The sequence below is a fragment of the Prionailurus bengalensis genome, chromosome A1, assembly GCF_016509475.1.
Source record: "Prionailurus bengalensis isolate Pbe53 chromosome A1, Fcat_Pben_1.1_paternal_pri, whole genome shotgun sequence".
In the NCBI taxonomy this organism is placed as follows: Eukaryota; Metazoa; Chordata; class Mammalia; order Carnivora; family Felidae; genus Prionailurus; species Prionailurus bengalensis.
Window position 1 is genome coordinate 94,967,007 of NC_057343.1, and position 18,460 is coordinate 94,985,466.

At 39.3% G+C, this 18,460-nt stretch overlaps 1 protein-coding gene across 5 annotated transcripts in view; it reads left to right on the top strand.

Moving 5' to 3' along the window:
• Positions 1 to 18,460, top strand: part of AP3S1 (adaptor related protein complex 3 subunit sigma 1) — a 73,637-nt gene that overhangs the window by 27,060 nt on the left and 28,117 nt on the right. The window lies entirely within an intron of this gene.

Below are 18,460 nucleotides of genomic sequence, written 5' to 3' on the forward strand. Positions count from 1 at the left end.
CCAAACCCACCCCTCCCTGCCTCCTGAAAATCTTTCTTAATGTCCCTGGAACTCAAGGTCAGTCATAAGCACATTCCCCTGTATCTTCAACCTCTTTGTTAATGTTGCCTTCACTTTTTTCCTGTAATAAATTACATCTGGCTTCCCTGCTGACACTACCTGTAACCATCTCAAGTAATAACAGTCCTGCTCTCTTCTCTTCATACTGCTGAGCCTGCTAGTGTTTTCTTTGCTTCTTGTTGCTTTTTCCAGACCATTCTCTTGTTTAAAATGCCTCCAAACTTTATTTCTTGTTTGTAAACTATACCACCTTCTCTGCCCATCCTGCTTGAGTAACCTCTCATCCCCACCTCCTATTTGTTGGGGATTTTATCAAAAACTTTCAAAGGTCTGAGATTCTACCCTACTTGCAAGCTAACAAGTTCACTACCACAGTGTCGTGGATGCCGGCAGAGGACAGGAGACTTCTGGATTAGAAACAAAGGACTTATTCCGAACAGCACAAACAGTAGACATAGTAACAGCATTTGCTTACACTGGATCCCCACGCCAATCTCCAGAGTTGCCAAAGGGTGACGTTAAGAGGGCCAGATGATACCTGTACAAACAGTGGATTGAGTTATAGAAGAGGAACTGGAATCTTTTATACTGGACACTAATCATGTCGGCCCATGTCCTGGCGGAAAAGAATATCTTCCATGGGTATAGATAAACCTACCTGTTGCTTTGGAGAGAAATACTCTCTATTTTCTGGGGCTGTTTTCTTATACAGGCTTGCTTAAAAAGATAGTCCGCAAAAATAGCAGTCTGTACCTCTGCTTGTATTATATGCAGAAATGGCAGACCCATGGGGTCTCCTAAAAATTTTACTCTTAGCTCACTGGCAGTCACTGGTACTACTTGTGTTCTAATTCTTGGTGATTTCAGTATTCAGTATTCATGTGGATAATTCTCCCAGTACCCTGGTGTCTTCAGACTAGTATTCCCGTTCATTGAACTTTTGCCCTCTGCTGCACCTGGTGTTCATTTCTAGACCTTGTTTTTGTCCAAACTGCCATTCTCCATAATCTCCATTTCAGTTTCCCCTCTGTCTACCACCTTTCTCCATATCGCAGTTTCTATTAATGCAATAATTCCTTGAGCCTGTTGGGACCTTCAGTCTTTTGAATCTTAGCTTTTTTTTTTTTTTTTTTTTTTTTACTGTCCATCTTCTTGATGTCTTATATTCCTTACCCCGCTTCAATTCCATGGTCAGTCATGATAAATCATAGTCTGGTATACACTTAGCTCCTTCTTTGTATACAAATGTCTGAATGTACTTGTAGAAAAAAAACAAACATAGCCATTCCACAGGTCTCACTTTTTTTTTTTCGAGAAAGAACAGAATATGGGTATAGTTTTTAGAAATACAGAGGTATATATATGAGAAGAAAGATCTAAAAGAGTAAAAAGTGGTTTATTCCCCACTGAAAGTACCCATCAGGTGCCTAGTACAATAAAGTTCAGAATGGTGGATCCCTGGGGCACCTGGGTGTCTCCGTCAGTTAAGTGTCTGTCTCCGGCTAGGGCATGATCTCACGGTTCATGAATTCCAGCCCTGCTTTGGGCTCTGTGCTGACAGCTTGGAGCCTGGAGCCTGCTTCAGATTCTGTCTCTCCCTCTCTCTTCTCCCTCCCTCCCTCCCTCCCTCCCTCCCTCCCTCCCTCCCTCCCTCTGTCTCTGTCTCTGTCTCTGTCTCTCTCTCTGTCTCCCCTTCCCCTGCTTGCACTCTGTGTCTCTCTCCCTCTCAAAAATAAATAAACATTAAAAAAAATTTTTTTTTAAAAAGAATGGTGGCTCCTCACCTGTATCCCCACTGAAAGCAGAAGTCAGTGCTGGAGTGGGGGCTAGACCCCACAGCTGCTCTTACTTTCATTTCATTTCATTTTTTTAATTTACATCCAAGTTAGTTAGCATATAGTGTGACAGTGATTTCAGGAGTAGATTCCTTAGTGCCCCTTACCCATTTAGCCCACCCTCCCTCTCCCACATCCCCTCCAGCAACACTCAGTTTGTTCTCAATATTTATGAGTCTCTTATGTGTCATACCCCCTCCCTGTTTTTATATTATTTTTGTTTCCCTTCCCTTACGTTCATCTGTTCTGTGTCTTAAAGTCCTCATAAGCAAAGTCATATGATAATTGTCTTTCTCTGACTGACTAATTTCACTTAGCCTAATACCCTCCAGTTCCATCCACGTAGTTGCAAGTGGCAAGATTTCATTCTTTTTGATCACCGAGTAATACTCCATTGTATCTATGTACCACATCTTCTTTATCCATTCATCCATCGATGGACATTTGGGCTCTTTCCATACTTTGGCTATTGTTGATAGTGCTGCTATAAACATTGGGGTGCATGTGCCCCTTTGAAACAGCACACCTGTATCCCTTGGATAAATACCTAGTAGTGCAATTGCTGGATTGTAGGGTAGTTCTAATTTTAATTTTTTTTTTTTTTTTTTTAATTTTTTTTTTTTTTAAATTTTTTTTTCAACGTTTATTTATTTTTGGGACAGAGAGAGACAGAGCATGAACGGGGGAGGGGCAGAGAGAGAGGGAGACACAGAATCGGAAACAGGCTCCAGGCTCTGAGCCATCAGCCCAGAGCCTGACGCGGGGCTCGAACTCACGGACCGCGAGATCGTGACCTGGCTGAAGTCGGACGCTTAACCGACTGCGCCACCCAGGCGCCCCTAATTTTAATTTTTTGAGGAACCTCCATGCTGTTTTCCAGAGTGGCTTGCACCAGTTTGCATTCCCACCAGTAGTGCAAAAGGGTTCCTCTTTGTCCACATCCTCATCAACATCTGTTGTTGCCTGAGTTGTTAATGGTAGCCATTCTGACAGATGTGAGGTGGTATCTTATTGTGGTTTTGATTTCTGTTTCCCTGATGATGAGTGATGTTGAGCATTTTTTATGTGTCGGTTGGCCATCTGGATGTTGTCTTCTTTGGAGAAGTGTCTATTCATGTCTTTTGCCCATTTCTTCGCTGGATTATTTGTTTTTTGGGTGTTGAGTTTGATGAGTTCTTTATAGATTTTGGATACTACTCCTTTGATATGTCGTTTGCAAATATCTGTTCCCATTCCGTCAGTTGCCTTTTAGTTTTGCTGATTGTTTCCTTCGTTGTGCAGAAGCTTTTTATTTTGGTGAGGTCCCAATAGTTCATGTTTGCTTTGGTTTCCCTTGCCTCTGGAGACATGTTGAGTAAGAAGTTGCTGCAGCCAAGATCAAAGAGGTTTTTGCCTGCTTTCTCCTTGAGGATTTTGATGGCTTCCTGTCTTATATTTAGGTCTTTCATCCATTTTGAGTTTATTTTTGTGCATGGTGTAAGAAAGTGGTCCAGGTTCATTTTTCTGCATGTTGCTGTCCAGTTTTCCCAGCATCACTTGCTGAAGTGACTGTCTTGATTCCATTGGATATTCTTTCCTGCTTTGTCAAAGATTAGTTGGCCATATGTTTGTGGGTCCATTTCTGGGTTCTCTATTCTGTTCCACTGATCTGAGTGTCTGTTGTTGTGCCAGTACCATACTGTCTTGATGATTACAGTTTTGAAGGGCAGCTTGAAGTCCGGGATTGTGATGCCTCCAGCTTTGTTTTTCTTTTTCAAGATTGCTGTGGCTATTCGGGGTCTTTTCTGGTTCCATACAAATTTTAGGATTGTTTTTCTAGCTCTGTGAAGCTACAGGTCTCACTTTAAATTTATGATCTCCAACCTCGGTGAGTCCTTAATGCTACCCAGTAATCATATTTCCCTGATCCCTCCATCTCCCAGACTCCTGGTCAACTGGTAGGTTCTCCTTTGTCAAAGCTCTGGCACTTCTGGCATCTTGCTTCCTCCTTCACTGAGAGAACTGAAGCCATAAGAAGAGAACTTCCATAGACTCCACATCTGGGTCCATGCACTCTGCTTTCTCTCCTGTGAGGGAGGAACTCCCCATGCTCCTGCCTAAGACCAGCTCACCCACTTACGAAGCAGTCTCCTCCCCATGGCTCTAGCACTTCTCCCTCTCTCTCCTGAATCCTTTTCCCTCTCTCTCCCCAGTCATTCCCACCAGCTCTAGTACGTTCTCCCATCTTGAAAGAAGTCCTACCCCTACTTCCCCCTTCAGCCACTGCCCCCTGTCTTTCCCTCCCTTTCTGTCAGAATGCCTTAAACAAGGTGTCAGCACACACGGTTTCAAATTTTTCTTCTCTTCTTCACTCTTTTTAAACATACTCCATTCAGGTTTTCAGCTCTGTTGTTGCTAAATCCAGAGGTTCTCATCAGTCCTCCTTTATTTGATTAAGATTCTTTACTTGCTAACCTGCCTTCTGGGACACTGCACTTGCCTGCTTTTCACCTGCCCCTTAGAAGTGCTTCATTTCAGTCGCCTGGTCTCTCTGACCTCTTCTTTGGCAAGTCCCGTAGGAGACAGAGAATGTGACCACACACTATCTGCACGGCCACCACGCCGGTCCAGGCCTCCGTTGGCTCTTGCCTAGACTGTTAACATAGGTTCCTGATGTTCTTCCTGCTTCCACTGTCTTTTCTGTTTCATCTTTTCTTAGCAAAACAGCTGGCGATACTGTTGAAATAGGTCACCTCTTACATTCTGAATTCTCCGGTGGCTTTCCTTCTAGCTTCGAGTAAAATCCAGATTCCTTACGATTGACCCATGAGGCCCCACAGGCTCTGACTCCTCTCCCTGTACCCTTCTGCTTCTCTTACTTCATCTTCTCTCTTTCTCCCTTTTGCTCCAGCCCCTGTGGCCAGCTTGCTGTTTCTCAAATAACACCAGCCGTGCCTCCACCTCAGAGCCTTTGTGTTTGTTCTTTTTTTTTTTCTTTTTAATTTTTAAAAAATGTTTGCTTACTTATTTTGGGGCAGAGCATGAGCAGGGGAGGGGCATAAGGAGTTTGCTAGAAAAATGAAATTTAGTTGCTACGTGCTAGTGATATTTTATTTTGTTTATTTATTTTTTTTTATCTGAGCACTGATTCCATTGGCGAAAGTCATGAAGCTGTGTATACACTTGAGATTTTCGTACCTTTTGTTTGTGATAGTTAAAACTAACTCTGGCACAATAAACAAATGTAACTGCTACAAATAATTGTGCTGGAGTAAGATTATCATGAAGGAGTGCTCTGAACATACATTTTCTTTCTCTTTCTTGGCCCCAGACAGGGCAAAAACATAGGGGCATGGTGTAGGCACATGGTAGTCAATTGGAGAAAGCTGCATGTAAAAAAGAAGTTTTTTTGTGCCAAATAGGTTTCATGGTTTTGCAGTCAGCACAAAGGGGGCATGCTTAGAGATCTAGTTAGTATGATAGGGTAATGAGAAATTAACCAAAGCAGAAAACTTTGGCAATAATTCTGAGTTCCAAAGTTTAAGAACAGTAAAAGTGGCCAGATTAAGGCTTTTGGTATCAAATATTGTTAATAATGGAAGAAAAAAAAGGACAAGTGATAAATGGAGCATTTCATATGCCAAATTACTCTTGATCCATAATTTTAAACTAGGTTTTGAGAAAGAGGTGGGTGTCTGAGTTCCATGAAGCCACAAAGTGATCATAGCAGACATTCTTGCTCTTTTTTTTTTTTCCATTTTTTAAAAATTTGTTTTTGAGAGAGAGAGAGCACAAGCAGGGGTGGGACAGAAAGAGGGGGAGACACAGAATCCAAAGTAGACTCGACTGTCAGCACAGAGCCCTATGTGGGGCTCGAACCCACGAACTGTGAGATCATGACCTGAGCTGAAGTCTGACGGTCAACTGACTGAGCCACCCAGTAGCCCCTGCTCTTTTGTTTTTTAATTGGTGGTGAGGAAATGATGCCTTTAAGATATATATGTTTGTAATATGAGGTAGAATAGAAATTTTTATAATATTTAAAGCTGTAAGAGGAAACTTCAAAGAAATTTTGAGTTTGAGGTGAATATGCCTCACGAACCCTTAGATAGATACTTAATTTCCTCCTGGGGCCTCCGTGAGAAACACTGCTAAGTTTTATTGTGTTTTGTTTTCCCAAAGGCTTTTCTAGTAAAGAAAGAGAAGCAAACTTACTTATGTATGAATTAGGTAACAGTTAAGGGTTAATCAGAACCCAGTATTGCATTGCCTTTTAACTTTGTTCATTAACACATTTCTTGGTTTATCCCATATAGGTAGTAGTTAATTCATTGCACTATTATTTCATAGAAACTTTGTGTTTTTTTAGAAAATGATTTGTTAACATGAAACTGTGTTTTCTATTTCTCTCTCACTTGTCCACAACTGAAGGGAGTGGTAGACATACACACTACATTCCAAAACACTTTTTTATTTCCTTGAGCTAGCTAATGTTACAAGAGGAAAAAAAGGAGAAAAGCAATCTGTTTCAAATTTACTCTGTAAGAGAAAGATTGCAGTTGAGAAAGACTAAAACAAATATGAATTTTCCTAGAGACCAATCAGAAGTATTTTATATTTGTGTCCTGGGATTTAAGCCATCATCATTATTTCTTTGTTTCTGTGACTGATCTTAATGGTTACGATAGTTTAGTGGTTATATCTCAGAAGAGAATTATACGGGGAGTTGTCAAAGAACAAATATCCTGCATCAAATCTGAAATAAATTCTATCACACCTTTCTGGAAAGTGGAAACTGGGTCTGTGTTTTGTAAGATATTTTAGCCATTACTGTTCAAATGTTGATAATTTGTCTTGATACTAGGTAAGACACAGAAAAGAAGATTTCAGGAGTATTGTGTCACTTTCCTATTACTAATGTAGGTTAGAGCTGTTATTCTAAGAGAGTCCAATTGAGTTATCAAATGTTGATCTGTCATGTCATAAAAAAAGTTCTGTAACTTCCCTTACAGGCACAATTAAATTTACCGCTTACCACCAACATGTTGGAGGTTCTGTGGTTGCTGTCTTTCCCCTGCGATTACCAGGGATCGTTAAATACTTCAGAGGGAGTGCTGAGCATGCACAAGGCAGTCACTTTAAAAATGTTGGTTGAATGAACAAAGGTGGAAGGGAATAGCTTATAGCTTCTTCTGTTTCATGAAACAGCTAATCAGAAGCTTAGTTAGAGCTGATTTTCTTGCTTCGTCCATCCTCTCTCTAGCTTCAAGAAAGTCAAGTGTAATGTCAAAAGTAGAAATGGAAAATTATAAATCAAGAGAGTTTAGATCAAAACTTCTCGGTCTTGTATATTCTTTAAAGAATTGATCAGGAAAACAAAACATCTATCTATCTGTCTGTCTATCTATCTATCTATCTATCTATCTATTTTAAACAAGTTTATTGATTTATTTTGAGAGAGAGAGCCCAAGCAGGGGAGGGGCAGAGAGGGATGGGGGACAGAGGATCCCAAGCAGGCTCTGTGCTGATAGCAGACAGCCCAATGTGGGGCTCGAACTCATGAACCGTGAGACCATGACCTGAGCCGAAATCGGAAGCTTAACTGACTGAGCCCCCCAGATGTCCCAAACGTCATCATATAATTCAGAAACATGCTAAATCTTGCTTTTTTTTCAATGTTGAAAATGATACCATTCAAATGATCATTGGGAGCATGTATTTTTATGCAGAGGTTTTGTGTTTCTGAGGTATGCATATGCTGTCCCAGATTTGACTTTTTATCTTTTGTGAAATCTGAGAGAAGGCATCATCACTAAATTCCCTGTGGAATTTAGGCCACTGTATCACCAAATTGAGTACCATCAGCCTCTGTTTTCTTTTGTTTCTTTTTTTAATTCTTTGTAAGTAAGTTGGGGAAATGGTGATCCTTTTTTGTTTCTGATACGTACTATTTGAGTGTGATATTGACTGCCATATAAGCAAATTTCAGACTTGATACCTGGCTTTTTTTAGTCTTTCTGTTGTAGCATGTCTTCATTGGCAGTGTTAAAATATTTACAGAGTGAGAATGAGAGGTTCATTAAATATTGACAGTGGTTGGTTGAGTTATTTATAAGCAGCCATATTGTCCTCAATTAATTTATTATGCCAAGCTGATAATAAATGGAGGCATAAAAGTTCACTAGATAATTCCAAATTCTGTTACAGTTTTCTGTACCGCATGTAGCAATTACATCAGCATCAGGTCTTGTTTGGTTGTAGTCAGGACAAAATTGAGTACTAATGTTGTAGGATTTTCTACCTCAATACTCGGGATTCGTTGTCTTGCCACTTTGCAGGATGAAAGAGGTGGACAAAAATTGAGGAGCAGGCAAAAGTTATTAGAGTGCAAGAAAAGAAGAGTATTAGGAGAGCTCTCTTTACAGAGAGGGGGGCATTAGAAAATGAATACCCAGAACATAAGGCCAGGGTCCTTGTTTTATAAGGTTCTGATCAGCCCCCCTTCGTGCCTTCCCCCTAGTTCCTTCTCAGGTTCTACCCTTATTGGCTTGATAGCTCTAGGTGCTGGGTTGTCCATTCCTGATTGGCTCAACTCCATTGTGTGAGGGGTCAGACTGGTCGTACTGTCCCTCGTATAACATAAGTTTCATGGTTTACTTTTTTTAGTTAGGTACCTTGATTGTCAAATTCCTGAGGGGAACCTGAGGTGGGGAGTAGGTGGGCTCTGTTACATTCTTAAGAGGAACCTTACACCCAAGGGGGTTTGCTGTGGTTAGATACTCCTAGTACTGTTACAAAATACGTGTTTTTCCCCACCCAGGGACCTCAGGTCCTAATCTTTCCCTCTCTGCTTACTGAATCCTATCTTCTCCTATCATATTACTGTTTCTTTTTGATTCTTTTATGTTTATAAATAATCAATAATTTATGCTTCTGATAGCGTGGGGTTGAATGTGTGATTAAAAGATAAGTGTAGATTTTGTTATATAAAAATATAAGGGTGAAAATAAGGTGAATGATAATAGCTGCTTTTTATTGCCACTGTTGAATAGACATATTTAATTCAGCATGACAAATATTTATTAAGCTCCTACTATATATGGGATGCTGTACTGGATGTCATTGGGAGCATGTATTTTTATGCAGAGGTTTTGTGTTTCTGAGGTATGCATATGCTGATCCCACAATGCTAGGATCATGACCTGAGCTGAAATCGAGTCAGATGCTCAACCAACTGAGCCACCCAGGTGCCCCAAGGGTGCCTATTTTAATTTGCTGCCTATAAACTTCATGAGGTTGTTAGAAAGATCAGTGAATTAAAGCAAGCTAGTTATGGTTAACATCATTCAGCCTCTGCCCCTGTACTGGCTGTCTAACTTTGTTCAAGTTACTTAACCTCTTTGACCTTCATTGACCTTATCTACAAAATGGAGTGATAATAATAATGCCAACCTATAGAGTAGGTATAAGCATCAAAAAAGATACATGAAGCTTATGGCTAAATGACTGACGTGTAGTAGACAGTGGTTTTTAGCTAACTTTACCATTAAAGCGTATATTTATAAGGAAGGCATACAAAGTATTATTCCATTAGTATGCAAATTGAATTGGATAAGGAAGTTCTATTTTATCTTATTTTTATGAGAATTTGTTAATCTTTTTATCCTCTATGTTGTGTGCTTAGAATGAATTTTATATGGTGATAGAGTTAGCCACTAAGAAATTGACCTAATTGGAGGAACTTGTAAGTCAAGAATACTTAAGTGAAGAAAGATCCTGTGATCTTCCCTTTATCACATAGGAAATTGTGCTAGGTGGGTGCTGCTGGACATAGAATGGTGTGCCAGTGGAAGCCTCACTGCCTACCACCCCATATCATTGTTCTCTTTTATTATAAGGCTATGCTTGAAAGCACCTTGTTAAGTAGCCTACTGCATCAACTTTGGGCTCTCTAGGTTATTTTTAAGAATTATCTAGGAAGATCAGCTGACCAGTACTTAGGGACTATGGGAAGTTGCAGCTCCCCTGGGCGGCGGGTGCCGGGAGATAAACCGGTGGTCCATGGGAGGATGAGTTCTGGTGCAGTTCCTCTTCTGACGAAAGAGGGAGCCCTGGCCCAGTTGGCTTATTTTGCCAGCAATCCAGAGTGATTACTTGGGATCATTTCAGGAAAATTTACACTTGCTACATCATACTTTAACCTGAGTATTAAAAGTTTCTGTTTTCAGTAAGATTCATTTCTCATATACATGTAAGAAACCAAAAATGTTTCTATAAACAATTCGTTTTCTATCTTATTTTTACTGAGAAGTCTATTTTCCAATAATTGGAAATATATTCACTTTTCACTTATTTACACTGCTGCTTCGTGATAAATCTTGGTATTGAATTTGAAGATTCTTTTCTAATTTACCTGTTAACTTTTCAGCCACCCTCTAGGGAGGCATCATAGAGTCAGGTTGGTGTTTGGAGTCAAATGGCATGGATTTGAATATTGCCTCTTGCCATCTAACAGTTATATAACTTTGAGCAAATTACTTAACCGTATCCACTTATCCATTCCCAATTCTCTCGTCTGTAGGTGCTGATAGGCATACCTACCTTATCAACATTGTTGTAAGAATGAGAACTAATGTTTATAGTTGGCATAGGGCCTAGAACATGGTAGATATGTTATTATGTAATTTCTAGTGGTGAAGAAAGTATTTAAAAAAATTTTTTTTAATGTTTGTTTATTTTTGAGAGAGAAAGTGTGAGTGGGGGAGGGGCAGAGAGAGAGGGCGACAGAAGATCTGATGTGGGCTCCCTGCTGACAGCCGCGAGCCCGAAGTGGGGCTCAAACTCACCATGAGATCATGACCTGAGCTGACGTCAGATGCTCAGCCAACTGAGCCACTCAGGCACACCTGTAAAGAAAGTATTTTGGAACTCAGGTGCTTAAAGTCAGAATTTTGGAACTAGAAAAAAATAAAATTTATTTTTTTCTCCTTTTAAAGTAGGTTTGAGAGAGAGAGAAAAACTCAACTTATCTTGGTGTTTTTCTTTGACTTAAGGTGAATTCCTAATTTGCCAGGGTAGGATGGTTGGTTTTCAGGGAGGAATTGGTAATACAGGAGGAGACTCATTAAGCTTGGGTTTTCAAATTTTCTTCTTCTTTAAAGTTTTCAAAAACATATGTTGAAATTATTTCATACTTACAAAAGAGTGACAAATACAATACAAAGAATTCTTGCATATCATACCTTCACCCAGATTCTCTAAATTTAACATCTTCTATAACCACAGTATAATGACTAAAATCGGGAAATCAACATCGATATAATACTATTATTTAATCTGCAGACCTCATTCAAAACTTGCCAGTTGTCCCGTGTATTGTCATTTTTCTCATTCAGAGTTTAATTCAAGTCACGTACTGCATTTAGTTTTCACGTCTCCTGAGTCTCCCTGACTCTGTAATAGTTCATCTTTGTCTTTCATGCATTCCATGTCTTTCATATCTGGAGCCTTTGAAGAGTACAAGCCCATTATTTTATAGAATATTCCTCAGTTTGAGTATACCACAGAAGCGCTGTTAACATCCTTTGCAGTGCATCGTATCAAGAGGGACACAATCTCATTTTGTCTCACTATAATATTTATTCCGACCCCTTGGTTAAGACCGTGCCTGCCAGGTTCGTCTACTGTAAACTTCTGTTATCTCTTTGTGCTTGAAAGTATCTTATGGGGAATAATTTTGAGATGATGTAAATATCCTTTATCTAATCATCTTTTTGGTCATTAATTTCAGTTTGTTTCAGTGATTCTTGCCTGAAGAATTAGTGTTGTGGCGTTTTCCAAATGGTGATTTTCCAGTATGCCCTCTGTATTGACTAGTTAAAATTATATAAGGAAAATCTTTCTAGGTTTTGCATTTATTTTATTTTGTTCTAAGTCGTATCAATTGTACCATATACATGGAAGAACATTTTTTAATTATATGTGGGAGAATATTTTTCAAGATCAGATATGATTTTTAGATCAGCTTTTGCTTGTAAGTTTAAATATAATTTTAATAATCTCTCACGAGTCGCTTTTGTGCACAGAAGGAAATGATTCAGAGGCTATTTTCATTTTCAAAATTAGTATTTTGGGCACCTGGGTGGCTCAGTTGGTTGATTGTCCAACTTTGGCTCAGGTCTATGAGTTTGTGAGGTTGGCTCACAGTTTGTGAATTTGAGCCCTGCATCAGGCTTTCTGCTGTCAGCACGGAGCCTGCTTAGAATCCTCTGTCCCTCTGTCTCTGCCCCTCCCCTGCTTGTGTGCGTATATGCTCTCTTTCTCTTAAAAATAAACATTAAAAAAAACAAAATTAATATTTGGTTGAAAACCCTGATTCTTCCTTAGACTTCTAAATCCAACATACAAATCATATTAAGTCATTTTAATGGAGGGGCTCCAATATAATTAAGTTTCCTATGGTACAAGAAGTCCGCTTTGCACAATTCTGTGTTCATGTGGGTGGTAGAAGTATTGAAAGTTAGTTTTTGCTTTATACTATTCTGTATTTTCTAAATTTTCTAAGTAACTACTTACTACATTAAAATCAAGTACTATTTCCTATTGTTGGAGGCAGTATGCCTAGTGAATAAGAATTTGGGTTCTGCAGTGAGACTTTCTTCTACTTACCCGTATTAGTAGTTAGTTGACTTTTTGCTAATTTAGAACCTTTCTTGCTGTAAGTGGCCGATAATAAAAGTATCTGCCTTATGACTTACCATGAAGGAGTAAATAAAATAATATATTTAAAGCGCCTAGAACCATAGCAATGACATAATAACATGTACTCAATAGATTTTGGCTATTATCATTAATCTTTTTTTTTTTTTTAAGAAAAACAGAAATAAGTCACATAGAAAGAATCCTTGATGTGAACTCTTTTAGAATCATTTTGATGTGAGAGTAGAAGACAGCTTGCCCTCTCATCAACTTTTAATTTTTACATGCTGCGTTTGAGAGTTTAATCTGTGTAAAGTACTGGTACGAGGTAAATGCACAATAAATGGCTCTGTGTTTACTAAGACTGTCCTCATCGGCATGTTAGCGTCCGGGTCAGGTTTGGTGGAAATTTGGTCCAGAACCCAGTCATATTCCAAGTCGAGTGCCATTTACACACCTTAAGCACCGTATTTTGAAGATCCTGAATCTCCATGCAGTAGTACGTACTGGAGAGTGTCCCTAAGCTGTATTCATCGTGTTCTTCAAAGGCCGTTGATCTGGTTTTAAGTTCAGTTTGCCTTCCCCAGCTCTTCTGGTACATTTTTTTTTAATGTTTTTATTTATTTATTATTGAGACAGAGAAAGAGCATGAGCAGGGGAGGGGCAGAGAGAGAGGGAGACACAGAATCCAAAGCAGGCTCCAGGCTCTAAGCTGTCAGCACAGAGCCCGACGCGGGGCTCAAACTCATGGAGTGTGAGATCATGACCTGAGCTGAAGTTGGATGCTCAGCCAACTGAGCCACCCAGGCGCCCCTCTTCTGGTACATTTTTAGTGGCGTTTTTTGGATTCTTGGCTTGAGCTAAACCAGTATCTCTCTAGAACATCTTGCTGCTGACTAAAAACAATTTTTTTCTTTTTAGATCTCTTGCCATATTATTAGTATTCTTAAATTTGTGCCTCCTATTTTGGGGTTTAAGACTTTTTCTATCTTATGATATGTCAACTTAACATTTACATATTTCATTTAATGTTATAGATTTCCTGCTGAAATCTGATAGAAGTCCTCAAACTCAGAAAAAAATAATTATATTTTACCTAGAAACAAAACTCTAAAGGGAGGGTGGGGGGCTCCTGGGTGACTCAATTAGTTAAGTGTCTGACTTCAGCTCAGGTCATGATCTTATGGTCTATGAGTTTGAGCCCCTCGTCAGGCTCTGTGCTGACAGCTCAGAGACTGGAGCCTGCTTTGGATTCTGTGACTCCTTCTCTCTCTGCCTCTCCCCCACACATGCTGTGTCTCTTAAAAAATATATATTTTTTTAAATAAAGTGGGGGGTGGGTCTGCCATGTAAGTGATACTGCTTAAGGATATTTTGTGGCTTCTGTTTTACCTAAGGCATATTTTTATTTCTCCATATGTGTATATTATAATACTAGCCAACATACATATTCTTGAAGGGAGACATTATTCTAAACCCTTTATGTGTATTCATTTTTTTTGATGTTTTATTTTATTTTTGAGAGAGAGACAACACAAGTGGGGTAGCGGCAGAGAGAGAGGGAGACACAGAATTTGAAGCAGGCTCCAGGCTCTGAGCTATCAGCACAGAGCCTAATGCGGGGCTCGAACTCATGAGCTGTGAGATCATGACCTGAGCCAAAGTTGGATGCTCAACTGACTGAGCCACCCAGGTGCCTCGATTTTTTATTGTTTTATGTGCTTGAATTCTCTCATGAGAGTCTCAACTTAATACCCTGCTTATCTATTCCCAAGATAGCTTCAATTTGATTTCTTTGGCCTTTGTCCTCCAAGAGTTCATTTTCTTGTCATTGAGTGTGGCTTTATTTTCATCAATATATGTTTAATTTTTTTTTTTTTTAAATTTTTTTTTTCAACGTTTATTTATTTTTGGGACAGAGAGAGACAGAGCATGAACGGGGGAGGGGCAGAGAGAGAGGGAGACACAGAATCGGAAACAGGCTCCAGGCTCTGAGCCATCAGCCCAGAGCCTGACGCGGGGCTTGAACTCACGGACCGCGAGATCGTGACCTGGCTGAAGTCGGACGCTTAACCGACTGCGCCACCCAGGCGCCCCTAATTTTTTTTTTAATGTTTATTTTTGAGAGAGGGAGAGACAGAGACAGCATGAGTGGGGGAGGGGCAGAGAGAGAGAGGGAGACAGAATCTGAAGCAGGCTCCAGGCTCTGAGCTGTCAGCACTGAGCCGATAGGGGGCTCAAATTCACAGACTGTGATATCATGACCTGAGCCAAAGTTGGATGCTTAACCTCCTGAGCCCCCCAGGCACCCCTATATATATTCATCACTAAAACGACTGTATGGCATAAGTACCATTATTATGTCCAGATGAAGAAACCAAGATTTAGAGCTAAATAACTTGCCCTAGATTTCATAGAGGCTAAGCTGGAATTTTAATAGAGACATGCTTGCCAAAGCTTATGCTCTTATGTTCTAAGCACTGTTAAATACTTAGCTGCCTCATAACAGATTCCAGTTACCTTTGTGGCCGAGACCCAGGTTTGTAATTAAAGATAAAGGAAACACAAGAAAATTTTGTTACAAGGGCACTGGGAAGGGAGAGTATTTCTGTGTGGATGTGAATCTGTTTTTTTTGTTTCTTTTTGGAAAATTAGATAATTAAAATGAAGGAAAACTTAAAATATGATTCTCTTAGTAAATTAATATTTTCCCCATTAACCTTTGAATTTTTGTAGGGCAGAGATTATTGAGTTGCTGCTTAGTAGATAACCGTTCTATTTAAATTGACCTTAAAACTTGTATCATTTTTATTTTTTTTATTTGTATTATTTTTGTTAAGCTTATTTATTTTGAGAGAGAAAGAGAGAGAGAAGGAAGTGGGAGAGGGACAGAGAGAGAGGGAGAAAGAATCCCAAGCAGATTCCACCATGGCAGCACGGAGCCTGACGTGGGGCTCGATCTCTTGAACCGTGAGATCATGACCTGAGCCAAAATCGAGAGTCAGACACAAATGACTGAGCCACCTAGGCACCCCAGAATTTTTATCATTTTGAAAATGATACATAAAAGTGGTGCCTGGGCTCAGTTGGTTAAGTGTGTGGCTTGATTTCAGCTCAGATCATGATCTCACGGTTTGAGAGGTCCAGCCCTGCATTGGGCTCTGCGCTGACAGTGCAGAACCTGCTTGGGCTCCTCTCTCTGCCCTTCCCCCACTTGTGCTCACTTTCTCCCTCTTCCTCTATCTCAAATAAACTTAAAAAAAAAAAAAAAAAAAAAAAAAGAAACGTAAGAGAGTGGTATTTACCATGTCACTTTTAGTACTTGGTTCTTTTTATCTCCTTGTGAAATATAATGCAATCGCAACTTTGTTACTATTTTTTATTCTGGCTAGAACCCCAAAGGCCCATTAATTTGTTGTTCTTAATTTCTTTACTTCATTTTGTAGATTATTAGTTTTGTCTTGGCCTTGTCCATATGACACATCAGTGTGTGTATCTACATACAAAGCTCCAGATTTCTAACTACATTAAGAATTTCTGCTAAATCAAAATAAGATTAATGGAAACTTTTTTTTTAAGATTTATTTTTTAAGTAATCTCTACACACAACATGGTGCTCAGACTCGCAACCCCGAAGAGTCGCGTGCTCTATGACTGAACCAGCCAGGCACCCAGTGGAAGAGGGTTTTTTTGAAGAGGGTTTTTGATTTGTTTAGACCAGACTTAGCATTTAAATGTCTTAAATCTTAAGAATTCTTTTCCTAAATTAAGAACCTGTAGTTATAATGACATTTTACTGCAGGACACTTTTTTTTTGTATTTATATTTTTCAAAGGTGGTATTGTTCTGGTTTAAATATAGGCAACATTTTTCTTTCTATATTAATAAGCATATCACAAAGGCCTGCCAGCCTCAGCAGGTAGTCACCTTGCTTTTATATCAGTGTTCACCTGCAGAATAGACTTTTCTATTTCTATTTCAATTTTATAATCCTTGCATGTTTTGAACAGCCAGATGAACAGTACTGGTTTCCTTTTATTAGATGTGTTACGCACTTTATCAAAATTATCAAACTAGATCTGTGAGGTAATCCAAAAAGGTAGGTAGTTTTATCACTGTTTTCTAGTTCTGAGGTTTGGGGGAGTAAGTGATGCTGAAGCTCACATAGCAAGGTAGCAACAGAGGTGGTTTCCTCACCACTAGACCCTACTGTCTCTTTGACAGCCCATAGTTTTTTGCTACTCCATGGTTTGCCAGTGGCTCACTTAAAGCTACCAGGAAAATTGTTTTTCACTTTGCCCAACATAGTCTGCACATTGATTCAGTGGGTTCCACTGATCTTTTATAAGTGTACATAAATGGAGGGGAAGTATTTAGACAGCATTTTCACCAGGATAGTCATCTTCTGATGGCTAAAAACCAATGGCTTATAGTATATGGGTAATGAAACCAGGTGATTTGGAAAAAGTAAGCATGGAAAAATAAAGACATATTAGAAACTTTTGACTCTGATGGGTAGGTCTAATAATGATTTTATTTATTATTTTTTAAATTTTTAGTAGGTCCCACCCCCACTTGGGGCTTGAACTCATGACCTTGAGATGAAGAGTCGCATGCTTTACCAACTGAGCCAGGTATCCCTAATAATGATTTTAAATTAAAGAAGATTAAATTAAACCACACCATACACAAAAATCTGTTCCACTAGATTTAGTTGAAACATGAAAGATAAAACAGTGAAGTTTTTGTTTTCTTCTGGGAGAATATCTTCTTGATGTTACTATAGGCCAAGATTTCTTAAATTGGACATAAAAAAAGATTAACCTTAGAGACGATGATAAATTGGAAAATATTGAAAGTGAAAACTTCCAAGAACGTTGGTAGAATAAAAAGGCAAGCCACAGAGTAGGAGAAGATATCTGTAATATGTATAGATGACAAGACTGTATCTAGGATAATTTAAGAATTTTTAGACACTAGCAAGAAAGACCAATACAAAAATGAGCAGAAATCTTGAACAGGGGCGCCTGGGTGGCGCAGTCGGTTAAGCGTCTGACTTCAGCCAGGTCATGATCTCGTGGTCTGTGAGTTCGAGCCCCGCGTCAGGCTCTGGGCTGATGGCTCGGAGCCTGGAGCCTGTTTCCGATTCTGTGTCTCCCTCTCTCTCTGCCCCTCCCCCGTTCATGCTCTGTCTCTCTCTGTCCCAAAAATAAATAAAAACGTTGAAAAAAAAAAAAAAAAAAGAAATCTTGAACAGACATCACAAAGAAAGATATCTAAATGGCTGATAAATATGAAACAACGCTCAGTGTCATTACAACTATCAGGGAAATACAAATTGATGTTACAATGACTTACTGCCACATACCCATGAGATTGGTTAAAATTAAGAGATGGACAACATAACGCTCTGACAAGGGTGTGTGATTGTGGGAACTCTCATATACTGCTCTTTGGGGTATCCATCTTTAGAATTGCTTTGGAAGTCTGTTTGAAGCCGTCTGCTACCCTGTGACCCCACAGTTCTCCTCTGTGTGTGCCCTCAGTGGGTATGTGTGCATCCATTCAGTAATAGACACGAATAAGAATATTCCTAGCAGTGCTAACTGTAATGGCTCCATACTGGAAACAACCCAAACTGTCAACAGCGAAATGGATAAATACGTTGTGGTATATTCATACAATGGCATACAGTAGATGAGAATGAATGAGCTATTAGGTAATAGTTGAATCTCACAAAAATATTGATGAATAAAAGGCACCACTCACAAAAGATTGCATACTGTATGATCTCATATAGTTCAGAAATAGGCAAAACGGATCTGTCGTATTAGAAAGAAAGTGGTTACCTTTGATGGTGATGATGACTTACTGAAGTATGAGAGGCT